The sequence below is a fragment of the Bombus fervidus genome, chromosome 7 (genome assembly GCF_041682495.2).
Source record: "Bombus fervidus isolate BK054 chromosome 7, iyBomFerv1, whole genome shotgun sequence".
Taxonomy (NCBI): domain Eukaryota; kingdom Metazoa; phylum Arthropoda; class Insecta; order Hymenoptera; family Apidae; genus Bombus; species Bombus fervidus.
In genome coordinates, this window is record NC_091523.1 from 1,313,928 (window position 1) to 1,341,908 (window position 27,981).

The window sequence follows — 27,981 nt, forward strand, 5'->3', positions numbered from 1 at the left end:
ACGATAGCGCTGTAAAAATAGGGCTATATTTATACGAATATATTTGGAACGATTAGACATTTGTGTAATTTCTTGGATGTGATTTATCAATGCGGAGGAGATTGAGGATAATTATTTTGTACTTGGTATTTTAGAAAAGAAGCGAAGATATTTCTTTCTGTAAAGAATTTACAAATAAATGCAAATTCTTGGCGTCCTTCTTTCTATCGTAATAGGATGTTGTACTAAAATAAACAGCTGCATCGTTCGCAGCTTATTCCTGCTACGATCGTTAATGCAATCAAGAGAGCCGTGAAAGCACCAAGAAAGATTCATTTTTGCCGGAAGATAGCCAGGTCGAAAAGTTGGAAAGACGCGTTATTGGAACACTCGGTCGTAAAACTGCGAATTCGAGTGCGCCGTGCCGATGAATCGGTTGAAACAATGGGGAGAAAGATTCGAGAGCTTGGCAAAGATACTTCGACGGCAAACATCGACTCGTAAATCATTGCCGACTCTTATTTCTTTCCTGCCAGGTTGTCGATTTAATTAAAATGTCTATTACGTTGCTTGTTGCAGGTAAGCATCGAGCACAGCGTTTGTCGCCCCGATAAACTTATCGCCCGTCGATTCGGTGAGTGATTCAACGACATTCTAAATCGAACAGCGTTTTCTCGGCTCCTTCACTTTCTAGCGACGATCGAGCCCCGTTCGAAGAGACGACAAGCTCTTAATTACGGATTCCTTGGGTGCTGATGCCGCCGAGATCGCGTAAAACTGATCAGCAGCAACGATCAGGGGTGAACGAACGGAAGAGGGGGTAGAGAGAACGCAAGAAAACCGTTGAACGGATCTACTGCTATCAGTGACAACAGTGCTGCGAATGGCGGACTACTGTTCGACCTCCGATGGAGGTTGATACGAGCTGCCAAATGTCACTGGGCCAGACATTTCTATATTTGAATTCGAGTTTCGCATGACGGCGCTTCGACGTAGAGAAACGGCAGGACCGACGTCTCTATCTATCGATCTAACTGCCGGCCAGGCCGCGTGACGTTCAGGCTAGAAATAATGTTTCGTGAGTCTCGTTGGGGTAGTTCGTCCGTTCTTCTTTCCCTCCTTCTACCCGTTGCCACCCCTTGCTTGTAACCCCACCCCTTCGAGCAAAACCCCTTTCTTACCACACGGGTGGGTCTCGTTTTCTACGGCGCTCTGCCCACCGATAACCAGGTGGGGGGGATACCGCGACGAAAATACAACGTCAGTCAAATCCTTAATCCTGGAAATAGCGGCGCTTATCTACGCTGACGTAAGTGCTGCAGCCGGACGAGATGTTGTCTATGCTCTCTCTTCGACCGCTGTAAAGCATCGTCCCGACTATCGGTACGATTTGTGCAAGGGGATAAAGGTAGAAAAAGAGACCAGCTCAAAGATAAGATCAAAGTTCCCGAATTATACAAGATCGATGAAGAAGAGATCAGTTAAGGAAGTGTATTATGTTTAACGGTAACTTCCTACACACGTATAATAATTTTGTAGCCGAATAATATGCTCTGTTTGAAAAAATTTGAACAATTTAAAAAATGTACATCGGAAGAATATTCTCATCCGCGTAATAAGCAATAATTATCAGGTGGGAAATCGACACTCGACGGTCGAAACTCCATGGTGCCTTGGTTCAGGAGCGTTAGCGACGCAGTCCCAAATTCCACAGATTCCGAATTTCTGAAGCGGCACGAAATTCCCTGGAAGCAGCGGCAAACGCTGTAATATCCGAAACGATAAGTTGTGCACGTCGCCGGTGCAGCGCATCCGAATCCCACCGTCTACTACCAGCAGGAATATCCATTTCAAGACATTTAACCCGGGCCGACTGTCGCGGTGAGGTGAGACAGGATGTACACAGCTTCTAAGATTACTAGGCAGTTTCATTACGCTTACGAAAAGATCCCCCTACCACTGGCTGTCTCGGTCTTCTCCCCTCAGTTCCCCCGATCTCGTTCTAACCCCGGTTCCCCACGCTGTTCCCTTTGTGTCGTGTTGGAAAGGTTTTCGAGAGGCTCCGCGTCAAACCGGAGACGAGAGCACCCACGAGGAACCGAGACGAGACTTCCTCTTCCTCTCTCTTCTAAAGTTTTGTGGAAAGTAGCTCCGACCGAGGAGCGGCGAAAATAAAACTGATTCTTTAAATTAAATAGGCTGACCCTTTCGTTCATGTCAGGGGCTGCGATAGAGATTGCTTATTATATATATATATATGGTTATAGAAGTATATATGTATATACATGATTATAGAAGTGAGTTCTTTGTTGCTTTAGAGACGCAGACTCTTTTGTGGTATTTTCGTTTAGTATTTTTTTTTCTTCCTTTGTTTGTTTTTTTATTGGATTAACTTTGGGGGCATCTATAGAGTTTACAAGGAGTTAAAATCGTTAAGTGTTTTCCGCAGGAATTGATGCATTATTGTTGTGGATTTACAGCGTGTTCGCTGAAATTGGTTGAACTGGGAAATATGGAGAAAGTTTTTATATTTTATCGTAAAAGGCAGTGTTTAGAAAGTGGTGGCTGGATTTTGAACTATAGTCTTTTGTATTGATTAACTTCTGAATGTTAAGTGTTCTCCGGGCATATTTCAAAAATTCAATCTCAAATTTGCATAGTTAGCACTGAATATAGCACCAAGTAAGTTATGCCGGAAATATTCCTTCAAATTAGACTTTTATTCGAATTGCTCGCTCTTGCAAATCTTACGGGAGCTACTAATTTCTCTCGTTAATGCTCCGAGTTACGAGTAATGGTTTTACGGTTACCTTACGTAAGGTATATTTATCAATGAACCATTCTACCATGGAATATTGAACGCGGTTGAATTTTTGAATTCAATTTATACGAGGCCATTCATGATCGTCCATTCAAAATATCTCGTTGGTAGAACAAAGTTATCTTCGCGGAAATATTCTACTTGTACAATTACGAGTCAAATGATCTTGTAACACACGACTTTTAACCTTGGTAGTTAATCTACATTAATTATTATCGATATGAGCACGTTGCATAGATACAAATTGCTAGCATATTTTCAAATAATCCGATCTTTTAATTACGTTTTACTGATTACATTCGTGATTCGTATAGCCCCTGTTGATTAGCGCGAAATGCGTATCGACGATCGTGCGGATAAAAGACTGAGAAACATAGTACACTTTCGAAGAAGCTGAATACGTGCTTTTTACGTAATTGACGTTCGAATTAAAGGATGGATCGATCGAAATTAATGTACCTGCGCGTTCGTTGAATTTCAAAGTATCTAATGCTTTACAGGCGATGAAAGAATTTCAAGAAAAAAAGAGGGATTTAGAATGTAATGATTGTAAAAATAATTGTACATAATTATACATAATCGGCAAGGATTTTATCACGACGTTAAACATCACGACAATCCAGTTTCCTGAACAAAATAATAATTCTTCAAAGTGTTCGCAATATCTTAAATATTTTTCAAGTCCACCTCATTTCCCCGTAATTGTTCTCATACTTACACGTAACGACGGCGTACATTTATCGAATGAACGTTGCAAACCTTGTACGTTCCTCGAAATATCCTTTTCAACGTCGTGTACACGGAGAGGCAACGCGAGTCGCTCGATAAATCGAGGAAACAAGATTACGAGTTCGCCTACCGAGTTCATTCATAAACGTCGAGAAAATCGGCTGCCCGAGTAAATCCCGCCGCAGAAACCGGTCATAATTCCAGAAGTAATATAGAGTACCGCGTACTAATCGGGTACGCGCCATTACATCCTCAAACACATTACGATGTAAACCAATCTAAACGAGCGACAGTCATTACGGAGTTTCAGTGGAACAGGGTACGTCGCGGACACACACCTGCGTGTACATTTCGCCCACAGTTACCGGGCTCTTCCTCCTCCTTCGCCAGTACAAACACAAATGACGCAGCGCGCGTCGTTGCCAAAGCTACGCATTATATAGCTGCTTGCCGTGCTAGCTTTCATTAATCTCTCGTTCCCGAGGCCACAAACAAACTGGAGTCGTAGATACGCGATGGAATGGAGTTTCCTGATGGTACGTAAACCGACCGAAAGAACGAAAACCGGGTCGAAATTGATGCGTACACCTTAACGAGACGAGGTTGGAATCGAAGTCGACAGATCGAGATTAAAGGCGGCAGTTTATTTAAATCGCCGTAAATACGGATGGGAAATGGTTCTCTGTTGTTCGTGGAGCCACCGAAAAAGTCATTAAGCCGTGAGTATTCAAATCGACGCGGTTAGAAAAGAACGACGCGTTTCTCTGAGGCTTCTTTTAGCAAAGGAGGTAACCCTCTTATTAATACTATTAATCACTTCATAAAGATTCAACGGGTCGAAGAGGCGTGGATGGGGCGAGGGAAAGAGGAAAAACGAAGGCTTCATAAAAACAAGCGGAGGAAAGGTCCAAGAAATCCACTGAACCCGGCCGCTCCTCCGGAGATAGTTTTTTTAGCGGAGTAAGCGGTAAAAAGGGACCGACTGGAAGCGTATTGTTTCTCACGCAACTTTTCACAGATTTCAGTTAGCTTGCGATGCAAGTGCTGGTTACGTTTCCGACTAGACGCGGCTTTTTCTTCAATAAAAATTCATTTCCTTCCTTTGATTTACTTCAAGTACCGAGCCAACTCGTTCTCGTTCAACTCCTTTTCTTCCGTCTCGTCTTTGCTGGACCAACCGTCTCGGTGAAACGTTCGAAGAAACGCTCTGAGAAACGCTCGAGTCCACCTCGACCGTGGCCATCTTCCTCCGCACCATCTCCGCCGTAACCTGAAAAATCCTAGCGATCAACGATGCCTATGACAAATCTTACCGCGGACCGTTTACCTTTAACAGTAATGGTTTCGTCGTTTAATGAATTTCTCCGAGAAGGATCGCACCGAATTACTTTATTGCCTCTCTGAACCGTCCTTCGCCGAAATTCTCGACGAAAAATTGCGTAACGGTGATACATTTCTATCATGTCCACGCGGTCTTACCACGAAATGCTAATTCCACTTATGGGCTGGCGTACCTATCATGCTTTTCGCGCCATTCTTAATATTTCTTATATTTTTTATTACATTACCATTTAACGTGCTATTTAAAATGATAGAATTTTGATAAATGTCCTGTGATAGGCTACTATATGTAAAACATAGTATATGTAAAACATATTTCTTCGAAGTACCGGGACTCGGTAATCACGTTGTCTCGTTTTCGTGCGCCCTATTAATTACTAGGGTACTAGTTCGCGTGATCCCAACTATTTATCCGTCTATCTCATGCTTTCCTTCACCAGGTCTTCCTCTTTTCCAATTGACTTTTTCAAAGCTTCATAAAGGAAAAATTTTACCTTAGAAGAACAAAGTGGAACATGCAAAACGTCGAACAATGGTATCTACGTAGCAAAGAAGACGCACTTCTCTTGAATCTCTGAAATACATGGAGACGGGTCTGCACCTAATATTTTAGGAAAGTTTCGAACTACTGGTTTCGCTCGAAGTTGCACGACACGGATCAGGAAAGGGGGGAGGGAAACGCTCACGTGCACGGCGCTATTCGCGCACGTAGAATCGCGGTGGCTGTCGAAAAAAGGGGGCGGGAACGGAGCTTAGAGAACGCTAAAGGGTAGTTTCTTGGCAAAAGTAAAGAGAATAGTAGGAAAGGGCGAGTCTAACGGGGTGAGTCGTATCTTGGAGGATAAGTATCGAACCTGAAAATCGCGACCAAAAACCCGACTAGCGTGGCAACGTTATGCGAAAAACGACGAACTAGGTCGACATCGAAGAGTTTCGTTGCAGTTGGCTGGTCCAATCGAGTATCTATCCTCTTTTCCTTCTATCGTGTCCTTCTTTCATCTTTTCGTATGCGGGGGATTCGAAACTCCGTCCGACTGTTTTCCTCATCGCCGACGAAAACATGCTGCCCTTGTACTGTCGTCGAGACAAATATCGAAGTGCACCGGAGGCGGCGGCGACGGCGGGGCCAACAGGGATGGGTATCGTGGAGAAAAGGGAGAGGATGGAAAGTTTTCCACTATTCTTTTCGTTTATAATTTATGTCTCTGTGAGCACACGGCTCGAGACACCGTTTTATCGATTCGGTTACGTAAACAGCCAGAACGGAGTTTTTACTCGCGCGCTTTGTGATGCACTTAGTTGTTTAAACTGGCCAGGCTTTTGTTCGATCGCAGGAATCGCGGTTGAAAGGGAATCCTTTTTGGTCGATGCTGGACGGAATGCGACGGATCGTCTGCTTGGCGACGCAACTTTACGTGGAATCAGTAGTTCGTTCGGGAACGGAAAAGCAAATTTTCTGAACGTATAATATCATTCCTTTAGACGCAGTTGTCACTTGGTGATTAAATTACAGATTCGAAAGGATCTCGATTTTTTCATCAAAACATATCTTCTACGATCGTTTCATTTCAGTCTTTAAATACTCAGTTTTTATTTCTAACATTTGAAATCTATAGCAGTCGTTTCAAACATTCCTTTAATTTATCGAAGTTTCCACATTAAATTTCGTTATATTTTACTTTAGACTTTAAATTAATGCTTTGGGATAATCGATATAATTAAAAATCACTCCATGGAGATACCAATTCAGATACCATCCATCATAAACATCGAGTGCCAATTAGAGAGCCTGCAGTTCGGCTTATCGTTTTACGTTGTTCGCTATAATTCCAATAGAACGTGGCTCGTGTTGCTACTACGCAAACAGTGTGTTGACATATCCGTGAAGCTTGTGCAACGCATGCTGACCGATCAGGCCTCTAGAGGAAAGGGCTGACCTATCCTGCGCCCTGATAACTCGGTTACGTTCCAATATCATGATTACACGTCATCCTTGGCAGTTGACAATCCCCAGAGTAATGACTATTGTGGAACGTTCGAAATTGTCACGGGATCGCGTTGATCGTTTAAATTCTTCAGTCAGGCGAGAGTGTACTCTCTAGTCGTGTTGGTCCGCTAATCGTCACGACCATGAAAATGTACGGGCGCACGTTCCTGCTTTAATTTTGTGACGTAACACTGTTCTTGAAAGAATTCGTATTTTGGCATGATCGTGCCGCGCGTAAAAGTTTTCTCGTTTCCCGCACTCGGCTGCGGTAATAATTTTCCACGACCCAAAATTTCAAAATTGCTGTGGCGAAATTTTATCGCCTTTTCTTTTGTACCACACGTGAATATCTGGAAAAACTTTCACGTGTTTGAGGTTCGGTATGTTCTCTAATTATCGGTATAGATAGGTGGATTTCAGAAATGTTCACGAATTAAGATTCAAGTCAATTATTCGTTCTAAATTACTAAGGTCGACTCTAGTAGATTATTTAACTAACGTTGCTTCTACATTGAATTAACCAAAATTAATTATTTAACTACATTACATCTATCTTTTTAAACTGCAATATTGGATTTAAACTTCAGTGTACACGTAATCGATTAACTACATATTTATCTCTAAACATTTACATATTTAACTATGTGCTCCCAAGATTTGTTCCCATAAGTTGATTTAGTTTAACAAATTAATATTCCAAATCAAACTTATCACATAAAAGATACATTTGCTTTCTCAAAGATATTGTCATTAACTGAAGCAATTAATAAGAACTCACACGGCGTAAAGACGCATGATGGAACACTAAGACAGTCTCGAGACCTTAAACAGATCTTCCATTGTGCAGAAGGTATTCAACGTCAGTTATAGTTGCGCCATTCGCACGACAGAAGGAAGCACACGCCAGTGTGGTTTTCCCGCCAAGTTCATTCAGCATCTTGCGTTGGATGTAAGCCAAATACTGAATACACCAGCGCCTTCCGCCTCTGCGTTCCTCTTACTCGCCTCGCCTCGCAACCATTATCATCCCGGAATAGCAAGTTGATGTTCCCTGTGTTGCTTACACCTTTGGCGTCGCTTGTTTATAGAACAAGCAACACCGGGCTCTAATAAGGTCGGGTCACGACCCTATTCCGCAATATTTCGCGACAAATTGTGCGCAACGTTACAGAAAATAAATGCGACAGCCAAATCCGGCACGAGTTATTGGTCGCGTTATTCGTCTTGAGTATTTCTTCCGTAGGAGATTCTATATCCTCCGTGGGCGACGTGAGACATCCTGGTACACTTGAGAGAAAGAAGAAGAGAGAAAAAAGGTACAGATTGGCTGTCGTCGAGCGATAGTGAAAGCGAAAGGCGAAACGAGCGGGGCTCTCAAGTTTTTTAAACGATTTAATACTTGCCGCCTCCGGCCTGCTGCAACAAGTTATCAGCTCCTCGCAGACTTCCTGCAAACCGCGCTTTAATAGTTCGAAATAAATTCGCTGTAAATCGATGGTGTAGCTGATAAGAGTCCCGATTATGAGAGCAAGTTAAAAAATTAATAGAGTTAACTTCGTTTCGTTAGGTCGGAACTTAGGTATGAAAATCGTGTTCTTTTTTTAGTTCTCCCTCGCGAAAATGGAAGAAAACAGCAAAGTATAACAAGAATAGTGTGACACCGACGTCCTGGAAGGAGTCTGACTTTTTTTCTTCTTCTCTCGAAACTCTGCCGCGTGCTCGGAAAAGGAGCGGGGATCAAGGCGCGGGTGTGCGTAGCGTTCATAGTATTGGCAGCGAGCCAAGTCACGTTGCGACTCAATGAAATCTTTCTAGGTTAGGTTAGCCCCCTCTTTCCGCGTTAAGCATAGGATACGTTTACATCGACTTGTCAGACGCGCGAAGAGGCTGGCCAAAGGCCAGCCAGAGAGAGAACTCGCCGAAGTGGCTGGTTTTCGGCCCCGACGGAAGTAGTGGTGATCAATATTGGTCAGACCGGGGACTTCTTAAGCGCGAGCTCGTATCACTTGGAGACTTAACTTCGTCTTTACTGTTCAGTTGCTCGCGTCAATGAGACGTTACATCGGTGGCCCAGTTATCATTTCTACTGAAAAAAATTAACGTGTTACCATGTGTGTGTCGTGACTTGCAGCTATATTTCTATCGGTGCAACGAATCGTGAATGTCGCGAAATTGGATTTTTCAAGAGTTCACCTGTACCTCCGATTTTCTCGGCCCGATTGGAGAGGCACCGGTATATGTGTATAGAGGCGGGAACTCAGCACGATATCTTGTCATTCAGATTCGTCCAACGACTGGTTGGCCGGATTCGCGGCAAAGGAACACTTTATTCAATATCGCATGATGCGAGAAGTTTAGCTCGCGGACGCGTAACAAGTAGTCATGCACCTAAAATGCATCGTTTCGGCATCGGTGCAACACGATGCTCACGAGCTCAATCCAGCATCGCCTCCCCCCCCCCCCTCTGATGTGTTCACTCTACTCGAGCGTTCTCCCCATACCAGCGTTTCTATCCCGCCGTCAAGCGAGCGTGGCGTGGCGAGGAGGAGCAGTCAGGCAGTCAGGCTCTCTGCTGGCATTAAGTATTCCCGTTGGGTCGGCGTGGCGAGGAGGAGCACGGAGTGGCGCGGAGTGGCGCGACGCGGCGTGGCGAGCGGCGCTGTCGGTCGATGCTGGGGTGCTCGCGCTACGAAGGAAGGAAGGTGAAACGGGTGAGAAGGAGAAACAGACCGATGCTCTCTCCCTCTTTCACGTCGCCTCTGGTTCGTCCTCTCTCCATCGGTGTTTCTGTCCCCGTCACACCAGCGGATTTTCTCCGGCTAGAATCGAGAGGCGCTATCTCCCTCGAGCGACGGCAGCGCCCCGGGGGCGCCTGCGCGCCTCGGAGGGGTAGCAATCGCCTGATAGTGGCGAAACCCGTTGGCGAGGGGAAAGGGGCCCCTCCCTGTTCTATCCCTCGCTCCTCGAGCGTGCACCCCACCATCGGGTGCCGCGCGGCTCCACTACCTCCCCTCGCTACGGCTCCACTGCCCGGGCCTCCACGGTCGCCCCATTCCGTTCTCGGCATCACAGCGTACAGCATTGAACTCGACGCACGGCGACAAGGAGCACGACAACGACCACCTGCCTTTCTGTGCTCCACGGATTATATCTGTCTCTCTCTCTTTTTAACGTTCTTGTTGCCTGATCGTTCATTTCCGTCTTCGTGCACGCTGCCGCTCCCGCTACTGCGAGAAGAGGACACAAGAAAGAGGATAACAAGCCATATACAGGACAATAAGCGATTCGATCGGCGCTCATTCAGCCGTTCCGAAGACGTACACAAACACCGTGACCGAGAGATTTTCACGCGCACTTGACGCCAAGGATAAATAATCAAGTACGTTCGACATTTGATTAGCTGCGGTGTGTGGCTCTTGCAGTGTGTCACTTCGTTTTTTGGGTCCGTTGTTGCACGCGTGTTGCAATCTCGACAGCTCGCCTGCTCCGGTTCCAGTGTCCGCGAGTAGCAACCACGACGATTAACGTGACAAGTGTGTACCGCGCGCGAATGTAAACCGTTCGACGACACGTCGTTCGATCGCCAGCTGTGAGTTTGATCACCGTCATCGTAGTTCACGTCGTAATCATCGTTAACAGTGGCACTTATCTGCGTAACCGCCTGACGAACGATCGTCAGCTGGATCCGAAACAGATCGACGCACGAGATCTGTTACGAAGCTATTGTGACGTTCACGTCCTCTGGAAGCCGTTGGATACAAGATATACACGCGTGTGCTGAAAAAGCGCGAGCGTCCGACACGAGACACCGTCGGTCTCTCGCTCGTCAGTTTTTCTTCTCGCAGAAGAAGGCCATAGCGTTGATCGCACGGCACTCGGTACTCGTGGCAGTACTGAGTGACCTGCAGCACCTGGCAGTCATCGAAAAGTGTACACGACGGCGGTCACCACGTACATCACGCCGCTCATCACCCCAGAGAAGGTACAGTGGTTGCATTCAAATCTTTGATTATATAGGAACAATCCTATCTATGTATCGGTACGGAGAATGGAATGCAGAGAACGATCATCCCGAAGGAAATCGTGTATATCTGGTGAACGTGTAGGTGTATCGCGTGGATGTTTATACGTTCGTAATTTCTCCTACGCGGCTACCTCTATACGTACGACTATCTATATGTGTGTACATACACGAGTGGGCGCGTATGTGTGGGTATTACGTTGTGTGGGTGGAGCTTGATCCTGGATGTCATCCGTCGGACAGAGACGAACTAACCCGGCTTGGTGGATCTCTTGCTTGCTTCTTTTCTCCTGTCCTTCTTATCTCTTGCACCGTTTATTTCTCCAGACAATGTGCAGTGACCGAAAAGTTTCGCGTAAATGACATTCGAGCGAAGCTTCGCTTGTCCAAGTTTTCGCCGGAAGTTCCGAAACCTTTCACTCGGTGCGTCGGACCTTTCATAGCCATGTCGTGCAATCTTTGATTCTTCCATCCGTCTCTCCCTCTATGTCGTTCTCTTTGTCTCCTTGTCTGTAGTTGGTATTTTCTTTTGATCGCCAGTCGCCAGCACAACTTTAATCCCGCTGACGGGCAAGCCAATTGATAGGATTCGATGACAAGAAAAGTCCGGGTGCCTGAGTTTCTTGCATTGCAACGCGAGGATGAAAACTTCCTTCGATATTCTTCTGGTTTCATTGTGAACGTGAGCTCTTTGAGAATCATGGCTATGCTATACTTTGGTACGTCAAATTGGATGAATGAATTATTAACGGAATTAATAAGTTGAGTGATTCAACGGAGAGTGGAGAATACTATTTCCTTTCCACCGGAGAGAAATTACTCTAGTTCCTTATTACGTTCTCCTTCTCCCAAACAAACTTATTATCTTAAGTCCTTCGATTCTTCAAGCGAAACGATAACGAGATCGTTACTTCCGAAGTTCCCGCCTTGTGACCACTGCTCGATAATTATTATTTTCTCCTTTCAACGAGTCGGTCGAGCGTTACTTCCAGTGCAGTTTTCCAAGATTTCTTCGAACAACTCGCGTTCGAACGATGATATATTTCCGAGACGAGGCGTTCACGATGCACGCCTCGCGCCTCTCCTTTGTCTTTCTAGGCCACATCTATCTCGTAGTCACCCTGTATCGAGATTTTAAATACGTTAACCTACTTCCTCTGTAAAGATACTCTCTCCCGCCGTTTGATCTCGAACAAAAACGCCTCTTTATCCTCCAAGTAGTTGGACAAGTACGACAAGACTGTTTCTCTAGTCGATTTCAATTTATTCGCCGATGAAAATCGTTTCCCGATTTAAAGTACACAATTCCCTCCGTTGATGGGATTTTTAATTAATTCCTGCCGCGCGTCTGCCGCTGGAGAAAAAGTAACGTTTCCGCTGGCGTATCGAGCCGCGTCGCATACATTAAAATGATCATTAACGAGCTCGCTGATACGTCGAATGATAGGGCGGTGTAACGTGGCCAAAATTTAGGTCACGAACGATTTTTTTCATTCCGCTTTATTACACCGAGCGAATCGCGTTGTCGAGAGTATCGACTCCAATGATTGCGCGGATAATCCGCGGCTTCGAATCTTCCTGCCCTCTCTTCTCGTTCTATCTTCTCTACTCCGCATACGCGTCCATGTGCTATCAAACGAGGATCCGTTCCCATTTCTACTCCCCAATACCTCTTTTTACCCCTTCTCACTTCCATTCGAAGTTCGATTCTATTGCGACCAAGTTAGTTCCCATTCTCACAGATACATGACTGCGTACTCTAGCACGTACACTTTCGAGCGACAGACGCCGACATATTTCTCCAGGTATCGCGAGCAACGGTGGATTTTGCTCGTATATCATGTGTAAACAAAAACCAAGACATCTAGCTGTCGACTGTGGAAGATGGAATTTATGGTTGCGCGATCGTCTATCCTTAGATGATAACGTTTGCCCTTTGCTTCCTACCTTTTTCTTATTTCTTGTCGTCTATTTTGTATGTTTGCAGACATGAAAATTGGGTAGAATTAAGGAAATTAATTAAGAGATTGATGATCACGATTAAATTAACGGACACAAATTCTTTCGTTTATCGAAATCTTCCATTCGAGTGAAGCAACATCATTTTCACATTTTCTTCCGCTTCCAAATAACCACAGAACGAGAAGTCGCCGTGCAAAGTGACACGTTACTCTCATATTCCGAGTATTACATCTACAAAGGATATATTCTTCCCCAACATACAATAACGTTTTTGCCACGAAAGAATTAACATGATTCAACAACCGTATCTGTCGCGAGACGCTAGAATCCGTAGTTAAGTAGATCTATCACATACTAACCAGACACACAAACAACAGTTGGACAGCGTATAACTTTCTCTCCCGGTGTATCCCGAATCCCCTCAATTCCACGCTGGCAAAGGTCTCTTTCGTACTTTCATTCCCATCTATCCATCGCGAAGTCCTCGGAGACCAAAGCGTCGTAGACAGAGTTTCCTAGCGAAACACCAGAACGTCTCGATAAAAGGGTGTAAAGGCAGCTCGAGGATAGGATGAGCGTATAAACGTAATAAATATTTTTCATCGGGTTGCGCGAAAAGTTTCCTCAAAGGTAGGCAACTGGCAGAGGAGTGGCGGGCACGGGTTGTTGATTAAACGTTGCGCCAGCGAAACGTATTATTACTCAGAGAACGACGCTTCTGAACTTGCGGCTCGGACTTCTTCGAGTGGCGGCGGACTTTTTCTCGAAGCGATACAGTCCAGCGATTGTTGGTCGTTCTTTCCTCCTCGGACAGGATTCTCGAAAGCCTCGTCCTTTCCTATACACTTTGGAAAAACGCGAAAGTTTGCTGCAGTATGACGAGCGCGGCATGCTCTCCTGTTGCACGTAGAGAGACGCGCGCACACATAGACAAGTATCGTTGGATGCGGATTTCTCCGTGGAAAGAAGCTTGGTTTGCTCGTTCTGTGGCCGCTTTGCGCGAGCAAAAGGGAAGTAAGCGGATTTCGCGGTGGTCGGCCGGCTATTCGCAAACTGGAAACGCGACCCGACCGTAGAGATCGTTATTCCGTAAAGGGGGACGAATTAAAACAGCGCATCGTGAACAGTCGCGACACCGAGTGTTCCTTGGCAGGAAAAGGAAGATTTGGAGAATCGGAATCTCGCGGTGCGAGTTCAAGCTACTTAGGATTCGCCGCGAGTAGATGAAGTGGAGGAGAAGTTGATCCGCTTTGCGAATAATTATTCTCAGTGACTTTGATGTCGATAATAATCGGATAAAGGAGAAAGGCTGGTGTGAGTTGACGACAACTTTCTGTTTTTCTTCGCTCCATTTTCGGTTCTTGATATTTCGATATAAATGTTGGGTGGGTGGGTTTATGAGAAGTTTTGTTATATTTTCTGTGGCCAAATAGTGTGCAAGAAATATATTCAAGGGTTAGGGTTATACAGAGAATAATTTAATTAATTCACTCGTTATTGATGAGCATATGAGTTTCGAAGGTTCTTAAGGTGAAAGCATTAATTCTAAATAAACATCAAAAGAGAATCTGTGATTGGTGCGTAAAAACTCGAAGACCGCAGTAGAATTAAAATAACCATTTTCAACGTCGGCGAAAGAAAAGAACTTATTAAAGGGAGAAGTATGAAACCTCATAAAAACTGCTAGAAGATTACTCATAGACGGTCGAAGAACTTCTCGTTATGGAAAGTAAAACATTTCTTAAGTTCCTTACGTCTGATCATATACATCTAAAACTACTTCTTAAAAGTTCCAATATTTTCCTCTTTTAGAAACCTGTCTCTCGTATAATTCTCACAGAAATGATTCGAAAACTCATCCATTTTATTTTCAAATACTAAAGTAATATATATTAAGAACATCGTTTTCTTTGTTACTTTCGATGCTTTAAAAGAGTACGAAAACCAGGTACTTAACGACATTCGATTGGAACGAGACCGATGGAAGCGGATGTAGAGAAATAAAGGGGAGGTACGATCACGCGTCACCGTTTGGAGGAATTAGGTGGCCGAATTCGCGAATAACAGGGCTGTTTACATCGAAACGCTTTTAAACCCCTTCCGGCGGACCGGCCAGCCCCGTTCTGAGAATCCTTGCAGCCCGTCACACTCACTGATACCGTTGATAAACGAGCAGAGATGTAAAAGTAGGTGACTCGGACCGACCACTTTCATTCTTTACGTTCAGCTAGGCGTGTATGCACGGTTCTTCTCGCTTCGCAGTAAATATAGAGAGAAAGAGTGTCTTCAAGTTCCCTCGCCGTTTTCGGCCCACATACTACTATTCGATATTTGTCACGTCTTTCTTACACGCCAGATTGACATGAAATGCGAAATGTAATTCCGCGAGACACCATCGGATTTGTTGAATATGTTCGAGAGATGTCGAGCAGGTTCTCCCTAATCCTTGTACTTTTATAAACCGGACTGCAGATTTTGGAAGGTTTTTTAACAAAACACTCGATATTAGGATTTTAGCAGGTGAAATATTTTTGTTTTTTGGAACAACATAGGTGTGTTTAGCTAATGGTGATTGGATTTGACAGAATGTTAGTACGGAATATTAATGCAATTTTTATAGCATTTAGTATGACTTGTATAAGAGGTAATCGTCTCTGATTAAAGGATTTCTAATAAAATTGGTAAAATAAGTGTTTAAATGATAAATTTTGAAAATGGCTGAAATTTATCTACGAGATCCAGATTCGGAATTGTGACGTAATCGGCGGCTTGGCCAGTAATACCAGTATAATTATCGCGTTAATCGCTTAATCAATTATAAACGTAGCCAACCGCATTCCCGATTTCATAGAAAATTATTATTCATACCAAATAATACCGCGTCACCGCACAGACACCCCTAATTTCCCGTAAATGTAGAAAGCGTCGCCATTCTCGTTGTATTATTAGCCAAACGATTATCTATTGCATTATTCACGCGGCTTGTTCCTATGTAATCGAATGATAATGATCGATTTTCCAAAGCTTTCTTCTTCACTTTCATCTATTGAATCCTTCCTCCTCTAGATACCAAAAATAGAAGTCAGAATTAATCGAAACGCACGAACGAAAATATAGTCACGACACGCTATTTCGATTTATGAACTATGGCAATGCGGAACGAGAACCGCCAGACACTCACTTTGCTATTAATTAACGATGGCCAACGACGATACTGCAGGACGATGATTATAAGCAACGTTTTGCAGAAACGATTGCGACGCGATCGGTGCCGGAGTTGCAGAAATTAGAATGTAGAAGAAACGCGATCTCGACACTGTTTTATCGTGACACGAAGCGAGAAATATTTTCCCGATACTCAATACTCGTATTTTCCAAAGCAAGCGGCGCTCCTGTATGCGTATCGCGAGAGTTGCCCCTGGTATCTTGCTCTCTTCCTTTTTCGCGCTGGAGTTAATCAGCCGGGCTCATCGACGCTCAATGTGCGTGCACGCAATTCCAGCGCGAGTTCGCGTGTTTCACGTACTATGCGATCTGAAGCTTCGACGTTATTAATTAACGCCACCGTTAAATCTCGCATAATAGTTGCGCGACTAGGCACAGACTATCATTATATCGGCTAGAGTGATCCGCGTTGTTTTCGAAAATTAACTGTGCGTCTAATAAAGAAGAGACAAAGGTGGTTTAAATTGGAAACATTTTGTAGGATGTCAATAGTTTGGTAAATTAAAATAAATATAGAAAATATCAAAGTCTATCATTGATATTTAAAATTTTATATTAATATATTATTTGAGTTCGTTCTTTTTATTAATATTATACATCGCAAGTAATTATTTTGAATGAAATTTAATTAACGATATCAAGTTCTTCCGTGCTTTGCCCCGTCGTAATCTCATTTCCCTCGCAAATGGAATTGATATTTTTCTCTTTCCATTTTGCCTGTAGAATAGTGAATTAAATCGGAGGCAAACATTCATGAATTGTAATACACTTAGCCGCAGTTCAGCTTCGTTTAACGACAACTGATGTTTAATGTTGAAAATTCCATGGCTCGAAGAGAGTTGCGTTTGAAGCGATCCTATTTCCGACCTCTTTCGGTAGAATAACGTCAAAGAAAAACTCACCAAATAACAAAGTTTAGATGGAAATATCACAACGGCGCAATTACATATGCTTTTGTGAAACTAGTTTTGCAACAGGTCACTTTTGTCCTTTTTACAAACATTGAGGCAAACAGACGAATGCGGAAACTACTTGCCATTTATTTCTGATATCTACATACATATGCCCAACTTTGCACGAATAAAATCTCTTTATGGAGTATTTCCAAAATTTTACCATATTTCAATGTAATTGTCATTCAAATTCATTCATCATAGTCCTCGATTTAAACGCTTGTTATAAATATCTCTAACTAGTTAACGATTATCATTTCCATTGCAATATGAAATCATTTCCATTATGTAAAATGAATTTTATCTAGTTCCTTGATGAAGATTATACATATGCTCTGAGTACATGGTCGACAGAGAATTGAGGTTTCTATCTCAGTGAACACAGACATGTCGGTCGACATGCATTGGGCTTCCGTGCTGTACACGAGTCGTTAATTAATCCCTCGTTACCGTGCGTATGCTACACCCCAAGATCTGCGTTAACAAAGGTAACCAGAGGTTTGACCGTCAAATCGCGTTTAAATACGCGTCCTTTTCGTGGCTGTTTAAACCATGCATGCTACAAGAGCCATTGTAAACGTTCTCCATTGTTTCAAGGCAATTTCAACAGATTCTCATTGGTAGATCTACTCATACCATACCCAGAAATAAACATCAAAGGTATCACTCTGTAAATGTTCCAATATAGTAGAATTTGAAGAACCAATTCGGTGATATTAGGACTGATAACTAATAACTAGTTACGTTGCGAAGTGGTAATTCTTGTGAAGTAATATCTAATCGTGTTCCTATTTTCAAATCTCATTCTGTACAATTTCGAAATGAAAAGTTACGCGTATTAGACAAGTTTTATTGAAAAAATTATGACTTATAGCATAAATCAAAAAAGAAATTGAAATTCGTATCATAGAAAGAATTTTTAAAGTAGATACATTTTTCAATTTATAATTTCTGTATTGCTAATATATATTCGGAATCGCAACTGAATTTTTCTGGTGTGTTCATAATTTATGTATAATAAATTACTAACGTTTTCATTGACAAAATAACCCATGAGATATTTGAAATATTCACAGTAATGCAAATATAATACTCGGGGAACGTCTGTTTGTTTTCAATAATTATAATAAAATATTGCATTATAATAAATATTATATTAAATCGATAATTCAAATATAGATATTTGAAGAACCGTCAGCTATTTGATTCCGCCACGTGATAATAATGCATATTCCTTTTTAGTTCGAATTAAAACATTTCCGTCGATGGATTTTTAAACGAACACTTTTTAAACGTGCATGTATGTGTAGAGTACGAACCTTTAAGATACTTTTCTGATCATAGATGCCACGCACGCGTGTGCAACGGAAACGTTTACTTTCGATATTTCTTTCTATTAAATGGCTGAATGTGATTAACGTAAAGATCAGCGACACGATGCATTGTGCGGTGATTTATAACCGCGGCACACAGTGGTATCGTGCGTTATCGTTGACCGCCATTCTATGTGTTTGTCTGCACGATCGATGGAAAATGTGTGGAAATGCACATTGCATCAGATCTCGGCGTGTCTCATTTAAGGTAGACACGTGCGATTCCAATGTGACGTGTTAATACAACGATAGTATCGCGACATCACAATGTGTCGGTGTTCGTGCTCGCTCCGCTAACGTATCGGACAGATATTTTTCATAAAGATCCACGATGCGCGTTGTCTCGTCATACGTAACGGTACATTCGAGGAAATAGAAATTTATTTGACATTTGTGGCTTTATAATCTTATTTCTATTATTATATTCCTGGAACGTTGTTTGATTACATTGCTGTTTTTATTTCATTTGGAGGATACCGTTGTTTAGTCAAATTTGATTGTGTAAAATTATTATTTCTACTTTTAATAAATTGCGTAAGATATTGACACGTACGTGGCCATACATTTACTTTCCCAGAAAAACAGAAATTTATTATTTCTATCTAGTCCCAATAAATTTGTTCACGAAGAGATTCAAATTCCTAACAAATTAATATATTTTTACTATACGTGACAATTAGATAGTAGAATAATTTCATCAATTTAATTCGAACAAATTTTCAAGTACGCAACGTTCCGTTTTGAAGGCATCTCGTAAATTCATTTGAAACATCTATTATACACGTTTAAACACAGATATCCACATTTTAATACAAGAAGTTACTAGAATTTATGCGACGATTCCCCTGGAACGATATTACATCTTATCGCTGATTATCCTCCGGAAGCGCACTCGAATTGCTCGAATTAATCAGAAAGAGAGAGAGAGAGGGGGGAGGGTGGGAGAGAGGAAGGGAGAGAGTTGGATTAGAATACTCGTGACGAAAACGTTCAGACAGGGCTGAATCGGAAATCAGTTACACGATTCGGTACGTACCGTAGATATCCAACCTAAAATCGATAATTACTCGAAATTCTGTGAGATACAATAGCCATGATTATTTTTGGTCAATTCGGCTGACTCCCCTAATCAGCGGCAATCAAAAGCGGCTAATTGCAATGGCGTTACGTCGAAATCAATGGCATCTCAGTCGCTGGTTTACGTTTTAATTGAAACGGTGCAAACGGTCTTAATGGTGTTTCTGTTGTACACGATTGAATGGGACATTACAATGGTATCCTTACCGTCAATTCACCCCGGCTATCTACCCTTCCCTCCCTGTTCCGTGACGTGGCAAACGGTTGTTGAATGTGCTACCTCCTGCCTGTCGTGATCGAGTTTACGTCGTTATTGAATTTCTACGTGTTCTACCAGCGTAGATACGTGATTAGAGCTCTCCCATTCTCCTTTTTTCTCTTCATTCAATAACATCCTCTATGGAAGTATCCATCTCGAAGCAAAAAAAAAAAATACTTCGGACAAACTTGCTTATTAAATCACAATTGTCGGGCTTCATTGCAGTGTTAATGAAATTTCGAAGTGTTTCGTATTACACGCAAGGTGTATTCATAAAATGTTTGTTCAAGTATTTTCATAAAATTACACTGATTATTTTTCATAAAATTGTATTGATTATTATCGATCGTGCTAATCTTAATTTAGTATATCCTTCAGCAGTTATAATATTTTTCTAAATATTCAGTGATATTTAACCATTTACATATAAACATATTCCAATTCCGACAAGATATTAAATCATTATCTTTGCAAGTCAATATACATATCATCCTCGTCAATCTACGAATTCGTCGTAATTGGACGTGTATACACGTGAATTACGTAAATACACGTATACACGCGTGCGTTTGTTCCATGACACGCAATCTGAAGCAGATCCCGTAGTTTGTTCCAATTTTAGTTGAACACGGTAGTACAGAAACTTATACGAGTCTCCCTAGGACGACTTGGGGAGCGTGCGTTGTACTTGGAGATATTTTGTGAAATAGCTCGACTCCACCGTAGAGGGGATAAGAGTTTAGGGTGGAGTTTTACGAGCGACGCCGAAATCTCAGGCATGCAACTCGATAAAAACCGCTCGGCAGCCCCTCGAGTATCCTCTTTTATTACCTAATACTCGTGAGACTCGGTCACCAGGATATCTTGATTCTATTTTCTTCTCTTCCCGAATTTCGCGGTACCTACCAATGCCCGGGCTTCGATTCAATCATCGTTCGCGCGAAAATCGATCAAACGAACATCCGCGCTTAAGTTCGTAATAACGAACCGCAAAGTGCTCGATGACAATTTTCCACTCTCTGATCGATTTCGTCGCTTGGTTTCGTAATTCATCTATCGACCTCGTTCCTGAGGACTTGACTACGTTCGAACGATTCATTCTAGAACTCCGCGAGTATTCCATTTAATTCTGTTACGTCACTGCGGAAACGTACGCACTTTATCCTTAAATGTGCATATAGTTTCTTCGTGAAATGTAATGTTTGTTACGTTTCTTTCTAGAACCTCGTTTGTCAGGATTCGAATACGGAATTAGGGGTTACATAGTCGCGTATTTTTCTTGAAATTTTCATGAAAATAGTGATGGAAGAACGATGGAAGGAAAAAATCAATACCGACGATTTACTTTTTAACAGAGTCGACGAACTATCGACGGTCTCGCTAGGAGGAAAAAATATAAATGTACAATCAAGGCACGACTTCCGCGTAGCGCGCCGTCGGGTTTAAAAGAGCGCCGAGCATTTCGGGCGTCTGAATAAAAGGCAAGTCTTGATAATGTGCATCAAAGGCACACACAGTAAAAATAGAGAAGCGTGCTTAAGCCACGCGTGCACTTGTCGGGCGTCGATGCTTTCATCTTCGCGCTCAAAGAGTGACTCGTAAACGTTTGATGCCACAGGATCAATAAATGTATCATGCCCTGGCCGAAAGCCGACACATCAGCATCGAATTTCCGCCAAAAGAACGGAATTCCTACGTGCAGAGATTTTTTTGTATTTCTCTTTATCTCTTCTTTTCCTCTCCTTTCTTCCCTCTTTGACTCAAACATTTCAAGGAGCAGACAGTGAGGAACATTCTGTCACTATGAAATGTTCGCTATTAGATGATTTTATGATATTTACTTGTGCTGCAATTCTGTCGTTATGGCAACTGTAGCATAGTAATCATTTTCGACTTATAGATTTCGTCAAGGATGGACTTTCGGCAATAAGAAAAAAATGTTAAGTACAGATAATTAAAAGATAAGTGCGGCGCTGTAAATAATTATAGACTCAAACACAATTTCTACATTATTTTCTCAATATTTCCAAGAAATCACTAATCCTGGCTGAATACGTTAAGAGAAATTATTTTCGTGAAAGGTAAATTGAACGCTACAGAATGAATATTAGGAGATGTTACATAGTGAATTATTGCATTTCATCACTGAAATAGAAGACAAAAAGACAATTTTTCAATAAGATAATGCTGCGATTCATACAACTACTACTACAAAAAAGTGGTTTTAAGATTTTGGAATAGAACTATTATCATGGACAGCTTTGAATTTTGATTTGAACCCGATCGAGAATCTATGGGGAATTTTAGTAAGAGAAGTTTTCAGTCAGAAGTCACGTGGGATAGAAGATATCGTGGAATTTATAGAAAAAATAAAATCTGTATGGATGGATATGCAAAACAAAACTTTAAACAAGTTAGTGGATAATATACTTAGCAGGTTAATAAAGTAATAAGAAATGAAGGAAAATATTAAACAGAAAGGTAACAAAATTAACTCTAAATTTATATTTCTTCACAGCCAAAAACACAATTTTAAGAGAAAATTTTATTTTTTCCAGGCTTCAAAAGAAGAAACTTTTTGTTTGTCGTATCATCTAGTTTTGTTCCACATTCTAATACGAAATTATATAAATGATTTTGTCAATTCTTGTTTTAAGAATAGGGTAAAGTTGATAATTATTCACGGCACTGTATAACATTTAATATTGTTACGATCTTTAAAACAAGCAGAAAGAATTTTAATCTTTTTAACAATATACAGATCAATAAAATAATCTTTTCTTTTAATAGCATAGAAAAGACTTTGATTACTTTTAATGCCAAAGATTTAACGTTTTAACTTCAAGTCACTTACTTTAACTTCCTTCTTCGGTTGAGTGTAATTGAAGATATAAAAGAGGACTGATAGAAAGATGAGCTATAAAGAAGGCTTAAGGATTCTCTTCGATTTAATTGAGTCTGTTTTAAAGAAGGTTATCTAAATAACGCAATTTTCCAAGATAATCGTAACACGGATGCGTAAAGATAATTCGGAAATAATCGGAGAGGAGTTTAAACGGTGGTAGTTTGCCGTGCCGGAGAGTTTGGTAAATTCTCTGGTAATCCCCTAAAGTCGCAAGTCCAACAGTTTAAGTTAGTGGAGTAGCTAAGAGCAAGGAGGTAAATCGCAACCGCGCGGTGAATGTAATGGGTTGGATTTAGGGCGATAGAGAAAGGTGTATCGAACTTTTGATTATTAAATCGAAACCGCTGGCTGCACGCTGGTTCATGAAACCTCGAAAATGGAAATTCGGGCATGGAGAATAATTTTGACCCCGGCGAGCTTCCCTTTGACGCATCGAGATTATAATTAGTCGCTCATTCGTGCGTGCGAATCGGTTAAAATGTTTAATTAGCAAATAATCATGGTTACACTCAGCGAATACCATCGTTAATTAAAACCTATTTAAAGAGCAATTTTGATTTACGGTTATAACACATCGCCTGAACTAATTCTGAATCGTTGGTCAGACGTTCTTTTGTGACTTTAAATAGGAGAAGAAGAAGAAAAAAATATACAAGACGGCTCGACGATGACGGAAATTCTGTCGTGAGAATGGCGACGGCTTCGATCTAGTTAGCCTTGAACCACTATACCATTCAAAATACTTATTCTTCAAGCTCGCGGAGCTCCTTTTCTTTCGAACTATTCACGTTCTACCGCGCGAGCAGATGTACGATGATTACAATTCAAAGAGAGCACAATGCACGACGGGCGAGTCCTCCATTCAGTTCGAGTAAACCTTCATTGTTTTGGCTCGAAGGATGCGCCGGCTAACGAGGAAAAGAGATCTCTGACCATTTAATATAAAGCAACGACATCTATTACATCAGCATCATTTATAGGGAGAAAGTATTTCGCTGCATCCAAGGATTCGTTTCCGCGTGATCGAAGGATCTATCACAGCCGGCTGGCCCTGTTGCAATCAGTCTTTGTCGACGTTAACAATAGGAAAAAGATCCTGCTGACAAAACGTTGAAACTCTTTCGAAAAGCGAAAGAGAAATAATTCTTTCTCCGGAAGAAAAATCTACCATCGGTACGATTTCAGGAATAAAGAGACCCAGGAGAAGGCTTTTAGTAATTGAAAATGTTTTTAAGGCATAAGAATCAGGCTTGAAAAATTGCAGAGATAATTGCTCTTATTACTCCAATTACTCCCTTCGAGAAAAATACGGACATGAATTCGAAAAAAAGTTTCATCTGTTTTATCTTGGTTTTATATTTTGGTTTATATTTTGATTTCAAATACAAGCTTTCATCCGGGAATCTACATTGTTCAAATTCCAAAATACTCCGAGAAAGTTCTCAAATTTCCATCCACACCTCATAATCAGAGAAAGCAATCGACTTTTCGACTCGAATCGGAACAATCGACTAGAATTTAAATTATCGAACTTCTTTTACGTTGTATCGTGTATTAACTTGATTGGAGACTAAAATGTTGTGTAAGAAAAGAAGAATTTTTCTGGGTATAGTGGCTGATATGGTGTGTGCGTATAATCTACGGTAGAGACCACGTAGCAACGGTAAATTTGTAGAATCGCGGTATTACGCGGCCATGTAAAAACCGGGATGGGTAAGGTAGAGTCAGGGCTGGACAGTGCGATAGCAATGACCCGAACCACAGACGAATGTTGAGCGCCTTACCGTCCGCTCGCTGATAACCTGCCTTCCACGCTTTAACCTCTTTTCGGTATTTATGACCGGTGACTTAAATTCTGAAACGTCAGACACCCGAGAAATTAGCACTAGTTCCAGTGCCGCGAGCTCGCAGGCTGCAGCTGCATCCGGTAAGATAGACACCAACACGAGGAAAATTTGATATTTGCCGTTTTAATCCCGTGTGCAACTCTGCTGCCACGTTGTCTACCTCTTTTTCGAGCAACGCGGATTTTTCGCGAACGTCTCATACCATTTTGTTCGAGCTGTACCTGAGAACACAAGGTAATAGTTAGCAAGTGCTAGTTAAATATGGGGAGTGTCAGGGGATAATGTTGTGGCGACGTATGTTCGAGTGTGTTGAGCAACGTATAGTTGAAATAATAGTAAAATAGTGTCGTGAATAGCTGAGAGTTATGCGTAGGTGATGATGTTCTATAAAAAAAAAAAAAAAAAAAATGTTTTTTCACGTAGTTCGTGATCTGTTGAAGACAATTTATTTCGAAGACAATTGTAGGACATTCTTTTCTTTAGGACATAAATCTACATAATTTTTTAGTAATACTAATAAATTTTCCAGTAAAATTTGTAAATACAGTGCATATAATAAAATGATTATAATGTCTCGTTCAAATTACTTGAATGGATAACAAGATTTTTATCTTAAATTGAGTATATGTTCTAGAATCTCATACATTATATCTATCAGTTTTAAAATTATTTAACACTGTCAGTTCCAAAATTATCCACAAGGGAACAGTACATTCGAACCTCGAACATTATCATTCCAGCATTACCTATATCGAAAGATTATCTTTCCGACACACAAATTAAGGGAAGCTTCGTCCGTAGTAATTACTACAGTTTCTTTGCCGCGAACTTCATTATTCCCTTTGAGTTAAAGTTTCAATTAACATCGCTAACTGTTTCTTCCCCTCAATGGATAGTATACCAAAGAAACGCTTGCTCAGGTAATTTTCACGGATAGAACGAGTCGAAATCGTATGGCAGGGGATAATTCTGTTTTGCCCCAAGAGTGGTGGTCGAAAGGGGGACTTAAACGGGGGTAAAGCTAGGGAGACGTTGAGATCGACAAAAATGACAAGCGTGAAAGCAAGAAAAAGAAAGAAAAGGAATCCATGTACTAAGACGAAGGTCGTAACTCTGTGGACGATAACCTGCTCGCCCTATCCATTTCCCGCCCTTTTACCCTACTTTTCCATGGTAACTTCCCCTTTTCAAGCAAATCTTTTTTTCTTTCTCCAACCCTTTACGCCCTCTCGAACGATTCACTGCCCCTTTTTAAACTATCCGTGAGTATTAGTCTTAGACGACCATTCGTATCTTGCTTTCTCCGAAGTAGATCTGGAAAATAGCGCATTTTTACCGTTTGGTCTTAGTTAATGTGATTATGTTTGCCTATTTTTAATTTGATATTGTGAGGATAGCAAGTGAGATTGTCTGAATCAAAACTCTATAATGTTAGGGCTGAATTTTATCCACTTATAATTAATTATCTTGCACAATATTTAGTTTCGTTGGTCGATTAAATATGTATAACACTTTGTAATTTAAAACAGTTTTCTCGCAGGTTTGCATACTTTGTGTAACTTCCAAGATTAGGACCAATATTACATTTCAAAGTAGAACGGAGTATTAAACTACCATTCTGACATTCAGCAATTCCGTTAATTAAGATAATTGCCTGAAAGAGGAATTACCTACTTATCTCTATGTTGATTTTAATTCTCTTTTCCTTTGTATTAAATAATATGAAATGAATATAGATAGACGAAAAAAAAATATATCTTCAAAGTGCAAAAGAATGTAAAAAGGAAGATAAGAGATAGAAAAAAATTACCGTGCTCGAGAAGCATATAAATGTGGGAATAAAATCGCTGGATGTCATTTCATGCAATTTTCGTTTAAGGTATCGTACTGTTTAAACGACTCTTTTCTCTGTTACTCTTTCAGCCGTTACTTTCCGCCACTGTTGCGGGGACAGAGGGACAAAAATTGCGAAACATTTTCTGAACGATACGGTACCAAAAGTTTTCGCGATATACCGGACACATATGCATGTATACTTTCCCTCTGCTTTCGCAGTCTCATCAACGCGGCATATAGCGGCCGATTAAACTTCCACAATAATTGCAAACGAGCAAAGCGTTCTCCTTGCCATTCCACGCGACAATATCCGCGCTCGCTAGGCAGATTTAATGGTTTGGGCCCGTTAAAACTGGCACGCCCACTCGCCGACATTTATTCCAATATTTATTTTACCCATTTCCCTCGTTCCAGCACCTTGCTTTTGTCCTCCTCCCTGTTTCGCTCTCTTCCTCCGTCCATTTTCTACATTGGGGAATGATTATGAGATTAATAGGAATATATATTCTTGCGTGTGTACTGTTCATCTTCGAACGTTTATCTTTTCATGTGCAACGTTCATCTTTGGAATTGCTTGTGGATTTTAAATGAAATCGGTAATTCGAATTTCATTTAGGAGCACTATTTTATTCATTCTTCACCTTCTTTTCCATTATATATTTTATTTTTCGCTTGCGTGAAAAGCTGTTTTCGTTTTCCGAGCTTGTGTGAAACATAACAGAGACGATAAAGCAAGTGTATGTATTATCGACAATATTTTCGGGATATTGAAATCTTCGTATCATCCACGATTCCACCGTAGTTATAGGAAATTTGAAACCATTTGATGGATAGTCTTCCTCGTGGGGTTGAAGTTTCTCGCTCTATCTCTACGAAGTTTCAAGGACTGACGATAAAAAATAACCACACACTAGTCGAGTATAGCCAGTAAAAGGGTAGATTAATCGGCTGCCAGAAGGAAATTACCTCTCGCTTGAACTTATCGAATACACCAGTTGATATTAGGAACTATGACGTACATGCTGACATACAGTACATACTCGCTCGGATATACATATTTCATTCTTACCAATACGTTTCGTGTTTCTTTTATCATTCGGAATTTTTACGTTGCCTTCGCTAGACCTTCCAATTTATATTCTATACCTTGCGAATCGTTTTGCTCGATATAAATAATTTATTCTTTTAAACTCTCTCGTATATATTGCGTAATAAACGGACAGCGAGGGAGCTGGTCGTAAAATATTTATCAAGAAGTCTCCGGGAACCGTGGTATATTCTTTCACAAAGAAACGAGAGCAGCGGATTTTTTTAAAGCTCGAAGGAGGTTTATCCTGCTTCTTTCGCGCGACAATTTCATTTTTGTAACCGTGAAGAGTGGGCGAGTAAACTGGAAAACCAAGATAGAAGGGCGCGCGTGTGTGTATACGCGGCGTAGGTCTTTCAGGTTTAGATTCTTGCAACTGCAAAGAAATCGAGAATGGAGGGTGAGAATAGGACCCAGCCTCCGAGCGATGAAACTATAAACTCGCCGCTAGTAAGTTGTAAAATTATAATAGTCTTCCGGTATTTACATAATGCTACGGCATAATAAGTGTTTCCATTACCATTTCTCCTCTATCCGCTCTTATTTCCGCTAACGATCTGCTCGGTCTTTTCCATTCAC

At 41.4% G+C, this 27,981-nt stretch overlaps 1 protein-coding gene across 9 annotated transcripts in view; it reads left to right on the forward strand.

The window, feature by feature from the left end:
• Rbp6 (RNA-binding protein 6) overlaps positions 1 to 27,981 on the forward strand; it is a 765,794-nt gene that overhangs the window by 517,995 nt on the left and 219,818 nt on the right. Inside the window, exon 1 of one of the 9 annotated variants that reach the window (XM_072007209.1) lies at positions 9,897 to 10,839. The exons of the other annotated variants lie outside the window; for them this stretch is intronic. The gene's annotated coding sequence lies outside the window, so the exon portion shown is untranslated. Of the gene's footprint in view, positions 1 to 9,896; positions 10,840 to 27,981 lie in introns of those variants that run through there. 9 annotated transcript variants of the gene reach the window in all.